At 43.7% G+C, this 20,457-nt stretch overlaps 1 protein-coding gene across 1 annotated transcript in view; it reads left to right on the top strand.

Annotated features, from left to right (window-relative positions):
- Positions 1–308: 308 nt before the first annotated feature.
- DYNC1I1 (dynein cytoplasmic 1 intermediate chain 1) overlaps positions 309–20,457 on the top strand; it is a 344,009-nt gene continuing 323,860 nt past the window's right edge. The window contains exon 1 of the mRNA XM_068549982.1: positions 309–341. The gene's annotated coding sequence lies outside the window, so the exon portion shown is untranslated. The remainder of the gene's footprint in view (positions 342–20,457) is intronic.

Below are 20,457 nucleotides of genomic sequence, written 5' to 3'. Positions count from 1 at the left end.
CAACCTCTGGGCCGGAGCCACCCGCTCGTCGCGATCCCGGGTGCGGAGGGCCCTCCCGCGGGAGGAGCGCGGGGCGTGGAGGGCGTGGGCCGGGGGCGGGGCGAGCCGCAGACTGGGTGCTCGCAGGGAGCTGTCAGTGTCAGGCTCCGGCGAGGGAGGAAGTGCTGTAGGTGCCGGAGGAGCGTGAGCCGAGCGGCCGGCGCAGCGTGAGACAGCACATCCTGCGCGCGCCGGGCCCGCCGCCCTCGGGAAGCGCACGAGCGCCGCCACCGCCGCCGCCGCCGGGGAGCCGTGGCCGCGCTCTCGAGCCCAGTTGCGCAGCCGCCGCCGACCGCGTCCAGGTAAACGGGAGGGGGGGTCGCGCTCCCCGGGCCGCCGCCTCCGCGCCCCTCCTCAACCCTCCCGCCCCCGGGTTGTCGGCTTTTGGAGCCGCCGGGCAGTAGTGCGGCCGCGGCAGCCGCAGCCGTACCTTGGCCTCGGCCCCCTCCCCGGGCTCCTGCGTGCTCCGCGGCGCCCGAAAGCGGCCAAAGCCCGCCCCCCCCCCGCCAGCTGCAGCCCCTTGCTGCGGCTCTCCCGGCTGAGCCAGGAGGCGAGGGCAGATGAGAACGAGTGAGTAGTGGTGTCATCACCTTGTGGGCTGGGAGGGGCATCCCAGTGCGCCCCGCCTCGGTTTTCTCCTGGGGAGCAGAAGGTTAGCGGCAGTGAAATCCGCACCCCTCAGGGCAACCAGCTGACGGCCCCCGAGGGAGGGGGGAGCTGCAGAGGGAGGGGAATGGGTGCTGTTTGAGTACATTTTCAGCTGTCTGCAAAGCTCTTAAATGCTGTTGCTACCCGCCAAGTCGAAGGAAGCGAAGGTACTTCCAGCAAGGCATTAATTAAACACTCACGCAAGAAGGTGCCCGTTTCTCTCACTGCTGCAAAAAAAAGTGTGGCTGGGGGATGTGTTTTAGTAAACACCTTCGCGGCCGCGTGCCTCTCCTTCCCCCACTCCCACTACCGCATCGCTCTGGCCTTATAAATCCGTGCGTCGTCATCATAAGGTCGGTGACCCTGGCGACACTGATGGGAACTGAGTGTCCGGGAGTCTCATGACTTGTAATAAGGATGAACAGAAACCCAGGATCAGGACAGGAAATTACTTAGGAAATTAGAGGCTCAGCAAAATGCAGCAGATGGAATATATTCGTTATCCTGGACTCTCCCACATCTAGGTAAGGGTCAGAACAAGTAGCCAGCCATTTTCTTGCCGGGAATGCCTTTCAAGTGGGCATTGTAGACTTATTGTAGTTCAGGGTTGTGCAAAATTGCTTGCAAATATTCCAGATTAGCAGAAAACATAACCAACAGTAAGGCATGGTAGCTGCAGAAGACATCATATGGGTAATATTAGCACAGATATGGGTGATTGCCTCTGTATACATTTTCACTGTGGAAATTATAGAGAAAGACGTTGATCAGTATTAGTAAATTTGAAATTTGCACTCAGTGCAAGTTTCGACATGGAAAAAAAGGACCCAAACTCTGCTCTTCTGACTATGTTTCTTAGTAAAATAAAATCATACATTGCTACCACTAAGTCATCAAATGTTCTCTTCATAGGAACCAACTCCCCAATCTTTCTTAAGGTTTGAGGATCCAGTGCTCCAAGAGCCATTTCTTTTAAAAATCTTCTAGCATCATCATTGGTATGTTTAATTAATATAGTTGGGGGCCCAATGCAGGCTTTTTTCAGCCTGCTCAGCTCTGGGCCCCATTCTTGGCCCATAACATCTTCCACATCTCTCTTTTTCTTCCCTGTCTCAGGCACTGATGCACCTGCTTCCTCTCTCTTGGACCTCAGGGTTGCTGAGCTTCTGCACAGTGCCCTGGAGGAGAGGGATGGTTCAGCCCCTCCCCACACCCAGCCTTTCCTCCTCTCCTGCTAGAAATAAGTCCTGAAGCATTTTTGGTGTTACAGGTCTATATCATTATGTATAATCACCACTAGGGATATGGGCAGAGAAGATAAACTCAACCCACAGAAGAGTGGAGCAGAGTTCTCACAAGTGGTGCTCCCTGGTCCCTAGTTTCTAGTGAACTGAGATGGTAAGAAGAAGTCATCAGACATTTCTCATCATGTTTCATGCCTAAGAGGGGGCTCTATGAACTTTGTTCCCACCCCTCCTACTTCCCCAAATATTCCTTCCAGAGTCTGCCTTTAATAAGTGAGCCTTTTCCTTGACTCCAGTGCTGAGTCAAGTAATTCTTGGAGATAAAGCCTGGGTGCTGCTCTGTTCATGCTCAAAACAACGATGCAGACGAGTCTTGTAAAATACATGCCAAGTTTTTAAACCCAGCCACGTCTCTTAGCACAGACAGATGTGTACAGGCTTCATCAACAGTTATATCAGTGGGCCACTCATCCTCCCTGGTCACCTTGTTTCCTTCTGTCACCTAATAGCATCAAATGTAGAGGTCACACACATGCATTGCAAACTTAAGTATATTCTTTCATCACCTTGTTCTCCCTATACTTTGCCCCATCAAATAAAACAAAGGTTGATAATAATATTCCGAGCACTTTAGCAGTGCTCAGTACATTTCCTAAATGTATTGCACTGCCTTTGCTGAATGTATTACATTACCAATACATTTACTAAAATGTACTGAGCACTTGGCCAGGCATTGCACTTTAAACTACTTCTCATGTATTAACTTATTTAATCCTCACAAAAATCTGATGAGGTAGATATTATTTGTAATCCTATTTGACAGGCAAGGAAACTAAGACACAAGGATGTCAAGTAACTTTCTGAAAATTGCTCGGCTAATAAGTTGTAGAGCCAGGATTTGAACCTGGGCAATCTGACTGTACTCTTCTATAGGACAGTTTATACTGGTTAATTTTCATATATTGAATACCAGGCTCTTATGTTATCTCATTTCAATCCCTATATTAATCTTATGAAGTAGACATTATTATCCATATTTTACAGATGATGAAAAACTGAGTTAAGTGATATACTTAATACATAGCAGAGGTAGGATTCAAATCAGGTCTGACTCTAAAACCAGTACTCATCCATTTTAGCTAGCGTCCCTTGTGAGAAGCAAAAAAGCTGAGCTTGTCTGTTTCTTTTGGGTTTGTTGCCCATTTTCCTTGTGAGCCATTGCTATTTCTTTTAAGCCTTAAGTGTAGCCATACTTTTTTGCCAGTTGATTGGTAGGTGTGGATGATATGGCAAAACCAACGTAGGACCATAGCTCTTTTGAAGTCAGATATTGCCTTCGTTCTGTCTCCTTAATGAAACTAGTAATTCTCCATAATACTTTGTGGATCTCAAATACCATGTAAATAGTTGTTCCATTGATTAGGGATCCCTTTTACTAGAAACTGTTGCATCTTCTACATTCCCTAGAAAATGTGAGAAAGTATGTTCTTTTTTTTTTTTTTTTTTTTAATTTTATTTATTTATTTATTTATGGCTGTGTTGGGTCTTCGTTTCTGTGCGAGGGCTTTCTCTAGTTGCGGCAAGCGGGGGCCACTCTTCATCGCGGTGTGCGGGCCTCTCACTATCGTGAAGTCTCCTGTTGCGGAGCACAGGCTCCAGACGCGCAGGCTCAGTAATTGTGGCTCACGGGCCCAGTTGCTCCGCGGCATGTGGGATCTTCCCAGACCAGGGCTTGAACCTGTGTCCCCTGCATTGGCAGGCATATTCTCAACCACTGTGCCACCAGGGAAGCCCAGAAAGTATGTTCTTTTGGGGACTTTGCTGGGACCGTGAACTTCTAGGGTTCACTTCTTTTGAGAATTAACTACAGTTAACTCCACTCTCATTACTCTGAAATTTATAAACCATTGCCCAGGTCCATGTAAAAAATGAGTCCTCTTGACTGGGAGCTCTTCGTTGGTACCCAGGACTTGTTTCCTTTGCTTCTCTGCAGGAAGCCTGGCACCAGACTGTCAGCGTGAAGCTTACATTGTAACATAGACGCCACTACCCAGGTGCCAGCCGAGGAGCCACATGTTTATAGAGCATCTCCTGAGTCTTTGTTTAGAGGAGTCTTCTTAAGCAGGAGTCATAGGCACCATGGAGGGCAGGCATATGAGAGTTTTCAGGTGGTCGTTGAACCCGATATAATTGATGCAAAATTTTATGCATGTGTGCTAAATGCAGTTTTCTAGGGAAAGACTGGGTATTTGTGACTAAAAAGAGATTAAGAACCACTGGTTCAAGTGCACTGTTTAGGAAGGGGGAGGAGCAGCGGCCATTCTGCTGAAATGTGTTGGAAACAAGGCAAACTCTCCTGTTAGAACCAGCCAAGAAAAAATGTTATTTGGACATTGCTGGCATTTCACTACAGAGGCATGCTAGAGTGCCCAGGTCCAAGTACAACATATACTAATGCATGCTGCAACCAAGTGAGGTCTCCAGGACCCCAGGCAGCCCTAGCACTGCTGGCCATTCACTAGGCACTTACCCTTTTCACACTTAGGGTTCATCGACTCTTCCCAACATCCCTGTAAGGCTGACATTTTTATCTGCATTTGACAAACAAGGAATCAGATGATTGGAAACATTAAGCCACTCGGTCAAGGCCACATGAGGCCAGTTAGTAGAAGGGCTGGATTTCAAATGTAGGTTGGCCAGAGTCCAAAGCCTGTTTATTCTCTTCCCAACATATTTCGTTGTTTCTCTATGTGGGACACCAAAAAGTGCTGTTTAGTGTAGCTTTTTATTGTGGCAGGACGGAGAGTTCCTCAGGAACACTCTCACATGCTGATAGGAAAAGCCTAAATGTGTTATCAAAGGGGAACAAGAAAATTAGACATTTCTCAGCGTGGCAGAGGATAAGCAAGCCCTGCTTTCCCTTGAGGTGTGTGCTCATGCCCCACACATTTGATTCTCAGGTGTGCCCAGGTATCTTGCTGAGCAGCAAATGCATAGCAGTCTACAGCCAAGCCCAGAGAGTTGATTGGTTGATTTTGCCGGGGTAGCTGCAAGACTATTCGTTGCAAAAATGAACTTACTTCAAAGCTGAGTTGTGCGGTGTTCTGGGGATTACTTGATATCGTGGCTTTTGGAACACTAACTTGGTACTTAATCCTGGGGGGACCTCTGTTTACCAGATGACCTACATGCCCTTTAGTTTTCAGTTTGTGTCAATCTGGCGATCCTTCCCCATTGTTTCATTTTTGGGTACAGACCTGCTAATGCCATCAGTGTGGCAAACACATAAAGCAGAAATTTATGTTAGAGTCAAGAGCATTCTTTATAATAAAAATGAGTCTCAGGCACTGTAGAGGATGACTGCCTTTGATCAGCAGGTTGGCCTGGGAACAGACACCAGTGTGCTTCATTATGCTTCAACCTTTTTTCTCTCCTATAACCTTTAAAGGTTTTTAAAAAGTTTACTGCTCCCTCACCCCCACACACTTTAGGTTGGCATCTAACATTTTTATTGTAAGTTTAAAGAATCACAATGAATGTAATTTCCAGAATATTGTAAACTTTGACATTTAAAAATAAAACGATGACATCATTCTTTGAATCCAAATTAAAATTTAAGTGCTATACCAACCTCTATTTAAAAAGTACCTGAAGAAGCTCTTCATCAAAAGGGTATTTTTATACCTTGTGGTCAAGCATCACAGTAAGATTTGTGTTTCCTTTTTTTCCCCTGGTAATGGAGGTGGGAAAGGAGGCCCTGAATGATTGTACAACCACAGGTGTGTTCTCTGGTTGGTCAGTTTTTGGAAAGCCTACAGACAGAAGTTCCGGATCTCGAAATTATGATGTTATTAGCTCATAATAACATTCCTGCATGCTCTTTAGAAAGCCTCATGGATGCCAGCGGCACACAATGCCAGTTTGAAGAGCACATATTTATCTAGCACAGGTGCTGTGTGTTACAGGTCACTGCGGGGCCAGTGCCGGGAGTCAGGTCCATGGCCTTCGTCTGTGTGGCTCAAACTCAAGGTGGCAGGGCCAGAAAGAACAGAGCCACTGGTCCCATCTCTTGCCCTCAGGCAGGTGACTGTATGGATAGTTGTCTTTCTGCTATTTAGTGATTTACAGGAAGAGATCTGCCCATTCCAGTGTTTTTAGATCACTGGTTCTCAGCCAGGAGTGATTGTCCTTCCCAGGGGACATTTGGCAATGTCTGGAGACATTTTTGGTTATCACATTTGGGGAGAGAGGGTGGCTGTAGGCATCTGTAGTGGGGAGGATCAGGGTGCCGCTGGACAGCTTACAATGCACAGAACAGCCAACGTTAAGAAGCCCTGCTTTAGATGTTCTGGTTTTCTATTGAAATCTTCTCTGCTGTAGTTTAAGTCCATTTCTTTGGTCTTCTACAAGATAAGAAGAGCATAACATTTAAAAGGCAGCATAAGGGAAAGGAAAGAAAAAGCTTGATATTCCACTGACTGCCTGTGTGAGCCTCAGTTTCTTCATCTGTGAAATGGGGCTAACAATACTTAGCTTGCAAAATTATTGTAAGGATTGAAAATAATGAGAGTACTGGGTCCAGTAAGTGGTACATGCTCAATGCGTGGAAGATACTTTTTATTATTCAACAGCCATGATACCACTCTCTAGCCTTATCTTCTCAGGGACTTGTGTGATCCTGCCCTGCTTTGAACCAAAGGTATGCTTTTAAAAAGTGAATTATGCTATGTACCTGCCTCCTTCCACTTCAAGACATTAGGCTCCCTGAGGCATCCTTTGTATCTTTCAGCAGAGGGTCTACACGTGGTAGATCTCAACGAGCTTTGTTGACCTGAAATATTAGCCAGAATAAATCCTACTTAATTTTCCTTTTATTATAAGATTTAATTCTTTCCCCCTTGGATTATTTTAATGTGTTTAGTAAAACATTCACTTCCTTAAATGTAGCTGCTATTGCACGTCTGGGCCCAATATGAACGTGGGCTTGGTAATGCCTAGAATTCTGGAAGCCTTGCCTTCCTGAATCAGGATCACATTGAACATTTCTGCTGGGGGAACGGCAGTCTTGAGGAAGATAATCTTTCATTCTAGAAGTGATGGGTAGGATGGTTTGAGTCTTGTGTTTTCCTTTATGAGTCCCTTGGTCTAATTCTTTTGATCTGGCTTTGATCTGACACTCTCTGAGCAGGGCAGTACTTGGGTTCCTTTCTGGGAGGGGGAGGGGAAATTTTGATTCATTTGTCAGATTTCTATTTTATGCTAATATCTAGAGTGAAACCAAGAGTAACACATGTATTTTAAATAGCTCTAATGAATAAATGATGACAATATTTTATATCCTTTGCCTACAGTTTCCCTTGTAGGATACGGATTTTCCCGCTCTAACTTGAAATAGTACCCATTTCTTTGTTTGACAAGCTGGAGGTTTTAGTAATTGGAATGAAGTCCTCTCCTTTTGAAAGTAGTTTAGATCCTGTTGTGCACATATGTAAGCCTTTAAAAGTTGATCAAGTTGTTGAATGTTATAGTGGGCCCATGTGGAGAGGATGATCATGGGATTCTGTCTCAGAATCAGCTTGTGGGATTTTAGTAGTTGCTGGGTTTGGGTGGCTGAAAGGGTAGAAGGCCCTGTGGGGAATGTGTGTTTTGACAGTGTCCCCTTTTAAAATGAAGCGTGGCTCTTGTTTCACCATCTCCCCCATTAGTATCAAAATAGCAAGGGGTTGTGGGAATTGGTGTGTATTTTGTGGGAGAAAGAATAACAGAAAACTTCTCTGCTTGTTTCCTTGAAAAGTGTGACTTTGTTCACTTTCAGAAGGTATAGGTTACCACTGGCTCCGAAAGAGGATCCTCTCTCTTTGAATGTTTTCAGGCTCAGAGGAAAGTGAGAGTCTATTTACCTAAGTTAAAATGCCAAACTAAATCTCCCAATGCAAATATGGACCACCCAGGGACTTTGTAAAGGCCAGGTTTGTGGTTTTGAATACAGATTTTCCTGCTTCCTCTTTTAAGCTTTTTAATATTTTTCGAATGCTGTTGAAAAGTAATTGGCATATCACGTAAGGATGAAATCTCATATCTTTTGCCATGAACTTTAAAGGGGGGAATTGTACTCATTTCCTTTGAGAGCCCTTTGTTTTTCAAAATAAAGAAATATGAATTACTAAAATTTGAAGGCCAAGTTGTAGATTTCAGTTTAAAGTAGATAGAAAAGTTGGGTTACAAAACAGTTATAGGAGAGGAGAAGGGTACTCTCTTCAAATGTTCCCTTTCCCAAGTACATTGTGCCTAGACAGAGCCATTTACCTCAGTAAACTGGGTAGAACTTTGCTTTGGGGGATGGGCGAGGGTATTGGAAACATCACCTCAGTTAAAAAACAAAATTCAACTGAGTAAATTTTAAAAATCTTATTGGGTTTTTTTTCAGCAAAATATGAATTGGGTAGCATCCCATCTAGCAGATAGAAAGGAGCTCTGAAGAGCTTTACAAAATGAAAGACCTTTGTAGGCAGAAGGGGGCAAGACAAGGAAGTTAATAGGGAAAGAGTGGATTGTTTGTGGCAAGGTCACCTTCCTTTAGGGGATGGCAGGGTCTACGAGGCAGATTACCTGCCTAGTGCTGATCAGTAATTCCGGATACACCAGTTTAAGTTTCTACTCCCAGGAGAGGTTGAAACTGTAATTAAGTTAGGTATTAAGACTCAGTTTGGTGATGTGGGTTAGCACAAGTGACTCTGTTTGGGGCCTGTTGTCTCTTTCTTTTTTTTTTTTTTTAATAACAATTCCTGCCTTTTGATCAGACTCTTAGCTTTACTGAGAGATGTGATCAAAATTTAAGGCATTAGCACCACTCCCAGCTACCGCTCTGAAGTTCTCATGTTTTTTTTTTTACTCATCCTCTCTGTGGTATTCACAGGTCACAACTTCAAGTTCACACTTTTTACATCGGTCATTTTCTTTGCTTCTTTTCTGAAATTCCAGTCTTAGAGAGATCATTTGCTTGGTGGTTGGCTGCTGTGAACATGCATTTAAAGCTTCTGTGAGAATACATCGTGCCAGGGAGATTACTATGATTGTTATAAACAGGACAATTCCCAATGTCTGGAGTGCACTTCAGAGCCATGGTCCTCAAGACCCAACTGATCAAAATCTATTAAGTCAAAGAAAGACCCCATTGAAGTAGTCACTTTCTTAAGCCAACTGACTTGCTCAGTGATCTTGTATAGCTGAGTTTCAACTTCCCCAGAAGTGTTAATACGGGTACAACAGGTGGTGTTGACCATAGCACGGACACCTAGTTCAGCTAAAAGACAATCAAGGGCTATCCTATTATCAGGAACAACCTTGGCCAGAGAGTCTAAGGATTTTTCTTGGGCAGCTCTTGCTTTAGAAGTGGATTCTGCAATGTTTTCAAGAGTTAAGGAGAGATTCTTGATCATAGCTTCATTTGTACTCACTCTGAACCAGGCAAGTAGGGACCTGCCAACAGAAGCAAATCTGGAATCATGAGCACCTTCTGGTAGGTCTTTTCTAACTCAATGATGTAAATTCAGGGGAGATGACCAATGAGCTGTGTCAGTCTGTGAACAGTTAGGGGCACAGTTAGGTTACCTAAGAGGCATTGCCCAGTTATACGCCAGCCATCCAGGCACTCGTAGGCCCAAGGAGAATAATAACCACTACAGACAAAGGTAAATTCTGAGGGGGCACAAACCGCTCCCGCTAATGTGGCACTCTTGATGAATTCATTCGAAGGGATTGTTGCACTTACCCATTCAAGACAAGGGTCAGTTAGGTTTCCAGTGCATTTGGGAGGTAAATCTCCTAACCTGAAATAAAAAGTTGCTCTAAATTCCTTGCAAAAATGGGTGCTGCTGGTGAGATCTTTTCATGATTGGGGGAAGATCTGATTTAGATAATCATAAGAATGTGAGTGTGCAAATGTACTATAGTTTGTGTAGGTGTTTGTGTCTAATTGGTCAAGTAGAGTTATCAGTGGAGAAAGTTAAAACAAGCACTGGCTATAAAAGTTGGACTCTGTAAGTGCCTTCTAAGGGGAGTCAATTATAGTTTGTGGTGACGTTGGGAATAGAAGAATAATTGGTCACAGGGAGGACTAGGGGGTCTCCAGCATCATGGACAGATCAGATATTTTGATGACAAATGCAACAGTCTGAAAGATTATCCCCCTTCACAATGGCCTGGAAGATAACAGATGATGGCATTATCTTTCCAGGCCAATGCCAGAGTGAAGGAAAGACAGGAAGAAAAAAAGCGTTTATGTTTACTTAAAGTATGAAGTCTTGATCCGGTGTTTGGTAGAAGCAGTGTATCTTGATGTTGGCTACTTCTCTTCCTAGTCAGTTTGATTTGCAGGTCTCCAGTGTTTGTACAGGACCAGATATCAGGTGGAGCCTTCTTAAGCTTTGAGATATGTACCCAGGGTTCAATGCCTTTTAGTTTTGCAGTGGTGTCAGCAGTCAGGAGCACTTGGTAAGGTCCCTTCCAACTGAGTTCAAGAGCTGTCTTCCTCTGATGATGTTTCCAGAATATCCAGTTACCAGGCTCCATACTGTGGCCAACAGGATCCTTTGAATTGGGATCTGGGAGAGCTTTTTTAAATCTGTTGGTGATAAGCTTCAACATAAGACATTAAAGACTTACAATAGCTGGTCATGTTAATGTGAAATAACAAGGGATCAACAGAAAATTTGTACACAGTAGACATTGGTCTGCTGGTGACTATCTCATGTGCAGTAAGTTTATGTTTCCCAAAAGGGCTACTGCGAACAGTCAGCAAAACCAGAGTCAATACCTTAGGCCAAGGGAGTCTAACAATTTGAGCAAGTTTGGAGATTTTGAATTTGAGGATCCATTACTTCTCTCAACCTTGCCTGATGATTGAGCGTTATAGGGACAGTGACGATTTCAAGAAGTTTACAAGGTTTTGTTAAAGCTTATATGATTTGCACAGTGAAGTGGTTACCTCAGTTGCTGACGATTGTGGACGGTACACCTCAAGTGGGAAACACGGTTTCTAACAGTTTCTTTGCCACTGTGAAGGCATCAGGCTTGCAGCAGGGGAAAGCTTCAACCCATGCAGAAAACATGCATACGATAAGAAGAACATATTGATAACTCATGCTAAGTGGCAGTTGAATGAAGTCCAGCTGCAGATGTTCAAAGGGTCCAGAGGGAAGAGGTTTGTGGCCTCTGGGAACAGACATAGTTTTTTCAGGATTATGGACCTGACAGGTCAGACATTGGTGGTAAACTGTTTTTATAATTTTATAGAAGGCCCTCCACCAGTGTTTATTCATGATTTCAGTCATCTTAATTGCACCATGGTGGGTGAAGGAATGCAAAAACCGAAAAATGGGGTTTGCCAGGGAGTCAGGAAGAGCCAGGCACCATCCTGGGTTTCCTGTAGCCCTGACCTGTCATTGAATTTACAACCATTGTTTGCTCATCATGATTTCTCTGACTCAGAAGCAGGCTGTTGCCTGTTGCAAGGACATCGGGGTGGCAAAAGTCTGGAACAAGGGCTCATTTTTTTTTTTTAATTAATTTATTTATTTATTTTGGCTGCATTGCATCTTCGTTGCTGTGCGCAGGCTGTCTCTAGTTGTGGTGAACTGGGGCTACTCTTTGTTGTGGCGTGCGGGCTTCTCATTGTGATGGCTTCTCGTTGACAGGACGTGGTGTCACGAAATGGGATGTTATTACCTCGAGGTCTTGGGGCTCACCTTCTTCAGTCAGGGGTAGTGACGTAGCAGGATTAAGGACCTTATAATGTTTCGATGCAATTTAGGTGGTGAAAGCAGAAGGATCTCATAGGAGTTTAGTCTGTTTGCAGAGCAATGTTGAGGCAATTCAGAATTAAGAAGACCTTGGACAATATGTGGAGTTTGTAAATAAATGTCATTTCCTAGGGTTAAATCTGCTGAGGCTTCTGCTAACTTTGCAGCTACAGCCTTAAGGCAGTTGGGATAGGTACGAGCAACTGCATCAAATTGTGTGCTGTAATAAGCACTAGGCCTATGCTTACCATGTTCTTGTGTGAGCTTGGTTTGGTTATCTCTTTCATGTACAAATAAGGGGAATGGTTTTGACGTTGGGCGGCCCTGGGGCAGGCGGTTCTTGCAGCACTTGTTTTAGTTTGATAAAGGCCTGCTCATGTTTATCTTCCCCAGGAACTGGTTCAGGGACTGAGTTTTTAGTGAGTTCATAGAGCAGGAAAGCCATGAGAGAAAAATTAGGAACCCATAGTCTGCAATAACCAGCCAGGCCTAGGAATCCACAAAGTTGTCGCTTAGGTGTTGGCCTAGGGAATTCTTGGATTAGCTTAATTCTTTTTGGAGACAGCTGGATTCCTTCAGCCCTTAGACTATGACCTAGGTAACGGGTAGTGTCTAGAGATAATTGTAATTTTTCCTTGGAGACTTTATGTCCTTTTTTAGCTAACTGTTGTAGCAAATAAGTGGAATTCTTTATGGATGCCTCTTTGGTAACTTAATATAGCAAAAGGTCATCTATATTCTTACTGTAGAAGGGTCGATTTCCTAGGAACCTGGAGGGTACATAAATCTTGGTGGAGCACTTGGGAAAAATCAGAAGGGGCCTCAGTGAACCCTTGAGGCATGCCTGTCCAGGTATATTGTTGATTGTTCCAAGTAAAGATGCATAGATAGTGGCTGTTGGGGTCCCCAGGGATGCTGAAGAAGACAAAGCTCCACAATGGTGAACCATCTTGAGTCTGATGGAACTTGTGACAAAGGATTTTGGGGAATGGAACAACTGGAAAATGGGGAATCTTGTTAATAGCTCTCAAGTCCTGGACAAATCGCCATCCCCACCCATTAGGTTTTGGGACTGATAAGACCAGGTGTTACAGGGGCTGGTACAGGGAATGGTTAGCCCTGCGTGAATTGGTCTTCTATTATTGGTATGAAGCTTTGTGTGGTCTTAGGTTTTAATGGATATTGAGGCAGTTTAGGAAGAGGTTTAGTTATGTCTCTCCGAATTTTTATAGGCTCTGCACTTCTTATTCTCCCAGTGTCAGTGTTAGAGGTAGCCCACAGATTTTCAGGCACCTCGATTAAATTAGAGGTCTTTTGCTGGAATTCTTCCTCTTCTGTATCAAGGACAGATTGTAAAGAACATAAAAGATCAGGTTCCGGTTGGTCAGGACATTCTAAGGTGAGGTCTCCATTAGAAGCAAAATTTATTAGCTCTTTTAATTTAGAAAGGAGATCGCTACCTAATAGATTGACTACAGCTGTATCACAGAGCAAAAAGGAATGTTTTTCAGTGAAAGGTCCCAGAGTCATTTGTACTGATTGAGATAGAATTTTATTAGATACCCACTGTGGAAACTTCTTTTTCACTCCAAGGCATTTGTTGTCCTCTGGGATTTAAAGTAGAGAGTGTAGCTCTGGTATCTATCACAATTTGGCAAGGTTTCCCATTAAATTTTAATTTCCCCTTGGCTATGTAAAGGAATTACTAGTGGCAATTTACCAGAGAATCTGTCGGAGTCCTGTCAACTCTTGGAGGGGCCCATACGAGGGCCCCCCTTTGGGGGAAGATATGAGAGAATTTAAGTTGATGTTGAAGAATTTTTACAGGATCAATGAGAGCATTCTTTTTTCCAGTACCCCAGTTGATTACAATTGAGACATGGATCCCTAGGCCAATGTTTTGATGATGGACCCTCTTGGAGGGTGCAGTGTGGGAGGCCCAGGTATTATTTTAGGTCTCTGGCCTTGGAACTGTTGTAGTTGTAAAGGCTAATAGTTTGGCAGACTTTTGTTTACGGTCTTATTCCAAAGTCCTTTCAAAGTGCTCAGCAGTGGTCATGGGTTCAGTCAAACCAGTGGCCTCCCGTCCTATTTTCTGCCTTTTTATCAATCTGCTAATCTCAGGAGATAATCCATTTACAAGTTGGGCAACTAGAGCAGGTTGGGTGACATCATTTATGGTATGGAACCCAGGATGCCTTAGGAAGAGAGCTTCCAGTTGGGTTTTAAAGTCGGCCACAGATTCACTTTTTGTTAGCATGTTTGAATAACAGACCAATCATCGCGGGCAAGGAAGACTCTAGGAATGGCTATTAGAAGATCAGCTGCATTGTGCAAGCTTTTTCTGCTCCATAAGGGGACCGTGATGAAGATTGAGGATCTCGAATATCATCAGTAGGGTTACGCCATCCTGCTTCTTGCATACAATTTTGGGCTTCACCAGGTCCTACCAGCATGTGCACGAGCTGATAAGGATCTGGCAGCCCCAGATCATAGGCTCCAATGAGGACTCTAAATACTTCAGAAAACTTTTGGGGATCCTCCGTGGGTTTAGGAAATTCTTTAATTATGGTCCTTGGCTTGGTCTTTGTCCGAGGAGTGCAAGATACCTGGGGAGGATCTCCTGCAGCCTTGGGTGGGTGGTTTATTTTAAAAGGTGACTGTCCAGGGTGGAAAGGCAGTTTAGACAGAGAATTAGAGAGCATGAGTACTCAGGTAAAGGTGGATAGAGGGGAGCAGGAGGAGTTACGTGTCTTACTGTCTTTTATTTTAGGTACCTCTTGCATCTTTGTTAATTTTTAATTAGCCTTTTGCAATGAATTTTTTAATGATGCTGTTTTGGAATCTTGAAGCTTTTTGGAAGCTTCTGCATACCAATTGAAATAGGTATCCCATTCTGTTTGTTGATTTGGGAACTCTTGCTTTCAAATGTACTTCTTAAATGAACAATCAATCTAATTGGAACATTCCCTGTCATGGCCATTGTAATTCTAGGTTGTTTTTAGTAAGATTTTGCAATTTTTGTAGATATATACAGTTTCCAGGACTATAGTTCTTAGAGAAAATGAGCAGGTGTGCCAGAAGGTGGCATGCTCAACTCTGGAACTTAAAGATCCCATTTTTTTTTTTTTTAAGCTAGCTGGGTCTTGGGTCTCTCCGAGCCAAATTAATACCTAAGAGGGATGTGCTGGTAGACCGGGGATTGTGTGGTGTTTTACAGTGTACCCTGTTGGATGAAAATTTTCTTGGGTTTAGTGGGTGACCTAGTGTCAGTCTAGCCATTCTGTGACCAACTTATCTAGCACAGGAGTCTTTTAGAGTTAGGTGGCACTCTAACAGCTTTTAAGTTCTCAATCCAGGCCCACCAGTTTTGCAGCCTTTGGCTTCTGAGATTCCATTAGCAATAGCCTCTATCTGTATAAATGAGACAAACAAACATGTGCACACTAGCACACCAGCAGCATCAAAGACATGTTCCCGTGGACTGACCTTGTGCGTACCACCAGCAATTCTCAGTGTGATACTGGGGACTGGGGAAAGGACTGAATCAGCAGACCCCAACAGATGGTGACTGCGGACTAGGATTCCGAACAAATGAGGAATTGCAGGCTGAATCACCAGCAGTTTCCAACATGGAACTAGGGATTTTAGTCAAATAGGAAAATGTGGATTGAAGCAAGGGTAGGGACTTGGGTTCCAGATGGAACTGTCTGCCAGCTCAAGATGACCCGCTAAGCCCTGGACTGGAAAGTCAGTTAGATTGGGACCTCTGCACAAAGACAGCAGAGCTGAGAACTGAGAGGAGCTTACCCACAGCCCTCAGAGATGATGAGAAACAAGAGAACTCAAAGGATTTGTGGGTACCATGCCTGTGTTTCTCATCATCCCTGAAGCTGTGAAAAGTTTCTTTTGAATCCCACTGCCGCCGCCAAGTCTGTTAAAAAACAAAATTCAACTGAGTAAATTTTAAAGATCTTATCAGCTTTATTCAAGGATTCATGCATCAGGCTGCATCCCATTTACCTCACTAGTGCCGATCAGGTGATTCCAGATTGACTAGTTTAAGATTCTGCTCCTGGGAGGGATTGAAACTTTAAGTTAGGTATCAAGTTTTGGTTTGGTGACATAGACTTAGCACAGGTGACTCAATTTTGGGCTTGTTGTCTCTTTTTTTTTTTTTTAACACCCCTTGACAATGTCAACCCCACCATTGCCTTCCTAAACACTGGGAAGGTAGATCTGGGCAGCACGTGGAAAAGAATATTTTGTAACTCTTTGGGGAAAATTCAGAATGAAAGTTACTTTAACCAGGACACGTGTTCTGACAACCATATGTTTAATAATGACACTTAGTGCTTTACACCTATTAAAGAAAAATTTATTCATAACACTTGTTAAAGAAATGGTAAGGCAGGCTTTATTCAGGGGGACTATGTATCGTGATAGATATCAGGACCACTGCAATGGGGTTTTGCAACGGGGAGAAAGATTGTGCTCAACTCTGAATGCAAGGACAGGTGGGAATTTATAGCCAAGTAGCCGGGTGGGGATCAGTGGATGGAAAATTATTAAGAGGAAACATCAGGGATAAGGGCAGGGATTCAGGCTAAATGAACCTAATAGGATTCTTGATAAAGGCAGGCCAAGGTGATCAGCTGTCACTTGGGAGGTGGTGGGGTGTGAGGAATCCAGTCAGATATCAATTAGGTGCTGGTGTTCAGATATCGCGGGTGGGGGATTCTGGCTAAACTGACTTCTCAGGACTCTTGCTAAAATTGGGCTCTTGAGAACCTGCCCACAGACTGGGCCTAGTTGAAAACCACTCGGAGGAACCTGTCTAGGGTTTGGTCAAGGAGAGAGTCTTTGTGACACCCTTTTCAGAGGGCAGTCCACAGCAGGCTTGGGTGGGGGGTGGTAAAGGAGGGTACTGGAAGCTGCCAACACCAAGTCAAGAAAGGTGAAAAGTAACCAGAATGCTGGATCATTGGAGTGTGTTGGGGCCATGGGAGTGTACTGATAGGGTTAGGCTGCATCATGATTCAATAAAAAACAACTCCCAAACCTGAGCGGAGGAGCACGATGAAAGATTTTTCTCGCTCGTGTTACATGTCTAGTGTGGGTCGGTAAGGGGCCCTGGCGACCATGTTCACTCAGAGACTTATGCTGAGAGAGGTTTCATCTTGATAAGTGTGCCCTAGTCCCTCACATTTCATTAGCCAAAGCAGATCAGATGGCTGTCCTTGACTGCAAAGGGGTTGTTAAGCATGGTCCTGGAGGAGGGGAATAGGAATGTTTGTTAATTAATCCAAATGACTGGAAGGGAGGGGCTTGCCTGAGTTCTGCCTACTCATGCTGCGGACCACATCCCTAGGAAGCTCACTGAGATACAACCACATGTGTAGTGGTTTCAACACCCAACTTCAGTAGCACCTGAAAGAATGCCCATTTAGAATATAAAGTGCATTTGAATGGTTTCAGCATCATGAGTGATAACAGGGTCCTGGAATCAGTGGGCTTACAAGTCTAGATTTTATGATAACGAATAAAATAAATATGTGTATGGGTGAAATTTATCTTCCTTCAGTAGTTTCTCAATTCTAGTCCGGAATATTCTTTAGTACTTAGGGAGTGGCAACCATGAGCCAGACTTGGTGCTTTGTAGGCACATGAAGATGAGCAAGGTATAGACCTAAGGGGCTGATGTCTAATCAGAGAAAAATAGGCAAGTTTAATATCCGTAACACAGGGTTTTATGTTATCACATATATCACATGGTTATTGTATAAGGTAAAATGTGATAAATACCTAATAGAAGTATAACAAAGTGTAATGGAGGTTCAAACAAGGGAAGTTGTTAATAATAAAGTGAATAATCACTTCTTTGAATGTGTAGGCTGACCAGACATCAGTGTTAACCAGGCAAAACCGTTAGTATTAATGTGTTATCTTCATTCTTCCTCTTTTGTTCTTGGGCCTGATTTGATCCCAAACTAATTGTAACAGTGATTAAGAAGTAGTAGGAGAGCGTGACCTCTGGGGCCAAGGTTCAAATCCCGGTGTCACTACTTACTAGCTGCGTGACCTTGACACGTTACTTTGCCTCCCTGTTCCTCATTTCCTTCATCTGTGCAGCAGGACTGATAATAGTGCCCACTTCCTAGTGTTATGGTGAGATTTGAAAGAATAAATCCTACTTAATTTTCCATTTCTTATAGGGTTTAAATATTTCCTCCTGGATCATTTTGGTGTGTTTAGTACAAACACTGACTTCCTGAAATGTGTCACTTGTTGAGTGTCTGGGTCCAGAATGAATGTGTGCTTGATAATTCCTAGGATTCTGGAAGTCTTACCTTCCTGAGTCCGGATCACGTTGAGCATTTCTTTCTGTGCTCAATAGATCAGGGTGAGTACGTTGTAAGGGCCAGATGGTCAGTTAGCATTTTCCTGGCCTGTGAGGCAACCTTAGTCCAGAGACCTGTAGAGTATCAAGTTGGCCTCTCTTCTTCTTTTTTTTTTTTAATCAGTACTTTGTTCTTTTTATTTCTGGATAGTATTCCATTGTATGAACATACCACATTTTGTTTATCCATTCTCCTATTGATGGATATTTGCATTGTTTTCTGTTTGGGGCTACTATGTTCATGTGATTTTTTAATTCATTAGTCTCATGTGCCTATTTTAATTGTCTATTCAAATGAACTTTAACGAAAGTCACTCTCCATGGGTCACAGCATGATGAGAGAGGAAGAGGTACCAGCTGACCTTGACGGTCCTTTCAGCCCTGAGGTCCTCTAACTCAGCCTCTTCTCTAAGAGCTGCTGTCGAGCACCTACTTGCACATGGGTTATGACAGTGTTTTCTCTGAATTGCAGAGCAGAGAGTGGTTATTTCCTCATAAACAGAGACGTGACTCCTGCACCTATGAGTTCACCAACAAAGACAACAGGTCTTATTCAAGTACAAGAAACACACCCATTTCTCTTCACCAGATGACATATATTCACGGAGGAAAGATGCTCTCCTCTTCTACCCACTGGAAGCAGCTTGAGAGAAGTTGACCTCTATTCTGATCCTGGAATTCAGGTCTGCCGAGGACACATTTCCAAACTCCCCCTACCCCATGATTACCTCCACCACTCCAAAGTCATGTTAAATTAAATGCGAATGTGATACAAATCCACTGTGGCTAAATCCTGGAGGCCTTCTGCTTGTTTGGGTCCAGAAAGTTAAAAGGTCCGTGTGCTTGGGGCCAGCACTGCAGGTAAAAGCTTGATGAGCTAGAGGCTGGGTGTGATGGGCGGGAGACCGTGTGGCTCATTTTGACGTGCACACCCTCTCTCTCCTCTGTTCTGGCTCTCCTCTTCCCCCACTACTCCTTGAATACAAAGTGGATGAATTTGAGGTGGTGCTGCTGAGAGCTTCTGGGCTGTAAGCAGGTGAAGGGATGGGCGTGGGGACCCTGTCTTTGGTAAGTAGGTATGAGGACACCTATCTGTTGCAGCCCCAAAGGAGAGTTCATATCAACATAATGGAGAGAACCTTTGATTGATTCAAGCTGTTCAAAAAAGAACTGGGCTGCCTATAAGGCAGTGAGTTCCCAGTGCCCAGGAGAATTCAAGCATGCCACCTCCAGTGCAGATTTTCTGTGAAGGGATAATTGCACCAATGAGAGGTCAGACCAGAGATTCCTCTGGTAAGCTCTACATTATTTTTTCTCCAAATTTAAGAAGCTCTGATTTTGTATACTAGATAGAGCCTTGCATCACTCTCATCTCTGGTCAGGTTCTGCCATTCCCTTGGGGCCTGCATAAATAAGAGGGCAGGTGCCAGACTGGAAAAATAAACATGACAGTCTCTGTCTACTTCCTTTCCCACATAACTGTTCAAATTGTAACATTCGTTCATTCATTCCTTCATTTAACAAATATTCCTTAAACTCCTGCCAGACATTGGGAATGCTATAGCAGTGTCAGGCCAGGTTGAAGAAAATTTAACAGCTTGTGACAACCATTAAAAACAAACAAACGAACAAACAAAAAATGCTTGCACAAACTGGCCACATCATCATGCATTTGAGGGCTCAATCTTTCCAAACTGGCCACATCATCATGCATTTGAGGGCTCAATCTTTCCAAACTGGCCACATCATCATGCATTTGAGGGCTCAGTCTTTCATCTGTTCATTTATTTGTTCTTTCAGAAATGTCTTAATGTACCCCGATGATGTTCCAAGTCTGAGCCATCCTGCCAGCAGAGGCTAGATAAATACATCCATTCAAAGGCATTTGCCAGAATACCCAACTACCATATTCCTTTTGTAGTGTGCAGAACAGACAACTACCAGTTTACTTGGGGAATAGAATTTCCACCCTGAATGCTTATCTTATGCAAAGAATGTATTACAAATGCTAAGGTACCTATTTTGAGTGCTTAATTTCTCACTTTTTCATTATATACAGCAAAGGTGTGATGCACAAGGAAAGTGTTAATTCTCGTTGTTTGCATTACTTAACACATTTGAATAGATTGGATTGGTTTAACATGGAAATGTTTGATTTTTTCGAGACCCTTACATATTTTAAAAATAAATAATTTTTTTCTAAAGTGAGGAAGGACCAAAGGGCAGAAACAGTTGACCTGGGTCAGTTAAGACCTGGGAGTTTTGCACCAAACACACACCTTTCCAGCTTGTTTCCCGTAGCACCCCTGCTGCCTCGGGCCCATTT

Source organism: Eschrichtius robustus, chromosome 8 (assembly GCF_028021215.1).
Source record: "Eschrichtius robustus isolate mEscRob2 chromosome 8, mEscRob2.pri, whole genome shotgun sequence".
NCBI classification, from domain to species: domain Eukaryota; kingdom Metazoa; phylum Chordata; class Mammalia; order Artiodactyla; family Eschrichtiidae; genus Eschrichtius; species Eschrichtius robustus.
This window is presented reverse-complemented; position numbering and strand designations above follow the sequence as displayed.